Raw genomic sequence first — 2,956 nt, forward strand, 5'->3', positions numbered from 1 at the left:
TGTGGTTATTTCGTTCTCACTCTTACTTTGTCACTACTATAATTTGCATGAGTTACGGGTCCCATTGCCATCCACCCTAGACTGTCGGGCCAAAGGGATTTGTAACAAATAAGCATGACCCATTCAAAAAAAGGAAAACTAATGTTAGCCTTTGTTCACCACAGACTTGACAGCCCTTGACCAGCACAAAAACATTTTGTGGCGTTCTGCATTAGCATCGAAATGCCTCTGCGATATGCAACTTTTCAGGGAAGTCAGGAACCAATATACTCAGTCAGTTAGGAAAGCTAAGGCTATCTTTTTCAAACAGAAATTTGCTTCCTGTAACCTAGTTCCCAAAAAGTTTTGGGACACTAAAGTCCATGGAGAATAAGAGCACCTCCTCCCAGCTGCCCACTGCCTGAGGATAGGAAACACTGTCACCACTGATAAATCTACGATAGTCTAATTTCAAAAATAATTTTTCCACAGCTGGCCATGCTTTCCACCTGGCTTCTACCCCTACCCTGGCCAACATCTCAGCACCCCCTGCAACAACTTGCCCAATCCCCTCCGCTTCTCCTTCACCCAAATCCAGACAGCTGATGTTCTGAAAGAACTGCAAAATCTGGATCCCTGCAAATCTGCTGGGCTAGACAATCTTTACCCCTCTCCTTCTAAATTTTACCCTCTCCTTCTAAATCTTTACCCTCTCCTTCTAAATCTTTACCCTCTCCTTCTAAATCTTTACCCTCTCCTTCTAAAATCTTTACCCTCTCCTTCTAAATCTTTACCCTCTCCTTCTAATCCTTTACCCTTCCTTCTAAATCTTTACCTCTCCTTCTAAATCTTTACCCTCTCCTTCTAAATTCTTTACCCTCTCCTTCTAAATCTTTACCCTCTCCTTCTAAATTCTTTACCTCTCCTTCTAATCTTTACCCTCTCCTTCTAAATGTATCTGCCAAAATTGTTGCAACTCCTTTTACTAGCCTATTCAACCTCTCTTTTGTATCGTCTGAGAGTCCCCAATGATTGGAAAGCTGCTGCGGTCATCCCCTCTTGAAAGGGGGAGACATCCTAGACCCCTACTGTTATAGACCTATATCCATCCTGCCCTGCCTTTCTAAAATCTTTAAAAGCCAAGTTAAAACTTCTTATGGCTGCAATCCCAATGGATGGGATGATATGCAAACAGCCAGTGAAAGTGCAGGGCGCCAAATTCAAAACAACAGAAATATAATTAGAATCCCTCAGACATACATATTTTCTTATACCATTTTAAAGGTAATCTGTTTGTTAATCCCACCAAAGTGTCCAATTTCAAATATTATTTTCAGCGAAAGCACTACAAACGATTATGTTAGGTCACACCGAACCACAATAAGCACAGCCATTTTTCCAGCGAAAGATAGCAGTCACAAAAAGCTGAAATATAGCTAAAATGAATCACTAACCTTTGATGATCTCATCAGATGAACTCATAGGACTTCATGTTACACAATACATGCATGTTTTGTTTGATAAAGTTCATATTTGTGTAAAAAAATCAGAGTTTACATTGGCGCGTTACATTCCTAGTTCCAAAACATCCAGTGATTTTGCATAGCCACATCGTTTCAACAGAAATACTCATCATATCATAAATGGAGATGATAATACAAGTTATACACATGGAATTATAGATATACCTCTCCTTAATAAACAGATCACCGACCATTTCGAATCCCACCGTACCTTCTCCACACTATGCAATCTGGTTTCCGAGCTGGTCATGGCTGCACCTCAGCCACGCTCAAGGTCCTAAACGATATAACGCCATCGATAAAAGACAGTACTGTGCAGCCATCTTCATCGACCTGGCCAAGGATTTCGACTCTGTCAATCACCGCATTCTTATCGGCAGACTCAATAGCTTTGGCTTCTCAAATGACTGCCTCGCCTGGTTCACCAACTACTTCTCTGATAGAGTTCAGTGTATCAAATCGGAGGGCCTGTTGTCTGGGCCTCTGGCAGTCTCTATGGGGGTGCCACAGGGTTCAATTCTCGGACAGACTCTTTTCTCTGTATATATCAATGATGTGGCTCTTGCTGTTGGTGATTCTCTGATCCACTTCTACACAGCCAACATCATTCTGTATACATCTGGTCCTTCTTTGGACACTGTGCTAACAATCCTCCAAACGAGCTTCAACGCCATACAACACTCCTTCCGTGGCCTCCAAATGCTCTTAAATGCTAGTAAAACTAAGTGCATGCTCTTACCTTTGCCTGGTAGCTCACTGGTCACCATAGCAACACCCACCCGTAGCACGCACTCCAGCAGGTATATGTCACTGGTCATCCCCAAAATCAACACTTCCTTTGGCTGCCTTTCCTTCCAGTTCTCTGCTGCCAATGACTGGAACTAATTGTACAAATCTCTGAAGCTGGAGTCTTATATCTCCCTCTCTAACTTTAAGCATCAGCTGTCTGAGCAGTTTACCGATCACTGTACCTGTACACAGCCAATAGCTAATTTGCTAGTGATGTTCAGCATTGTATCAAATCATCACTGGGTCGGCCAGAAACTGTCTAATGAACTTGCAACATTGTATCAAATCATCACTGGGTCGGCCAGAAACTGTCTAATGAACTTGCAACATGTACAATCATCACTGGGTCGGCCAGAAACTGTCTCTAATGAACTTGCAACATGTATCAAATCATCACTGGGTCGGCCAGAAACTGTCTCTAATGAACTTGCAACATGTATCAAATCATCACTGGGTCGGCCAGAAACTGTCTCTAATGAACTTGCAACATGTATCAAATCATCACTGGGTCGGCCAGAAACTGTCTCTAATGAACTTGCAACATGTATCAAATCATCACTGGGTCGGCCAGAAACTGTCTCTAATGAACTTGCAACATGTATCAAATCATCACTGGGTCGGCCAGAAACTGTCTCTAATGAACTTGCAACATTGTATCAGCCTAG

This window comes from Salvelinus sp. IW2-2015, unplaced genomic scaffold, assembly GCF_002910315.2.
Source record: "Salvelinus sp. IW2-2015 unplaced genomic scaffold, ASM291031v2 Un_scaffold5069, whole genome shotgun sequence".
In the NCBI taxonomy this organism is placed as follows: domain Eukaryota; kingdom Metazoa; phylum Chordata; class Actinopteri; order Salmoniformes; family Salmonidae; genus Salvelinus; species Salvelinus sp. IW2-2015.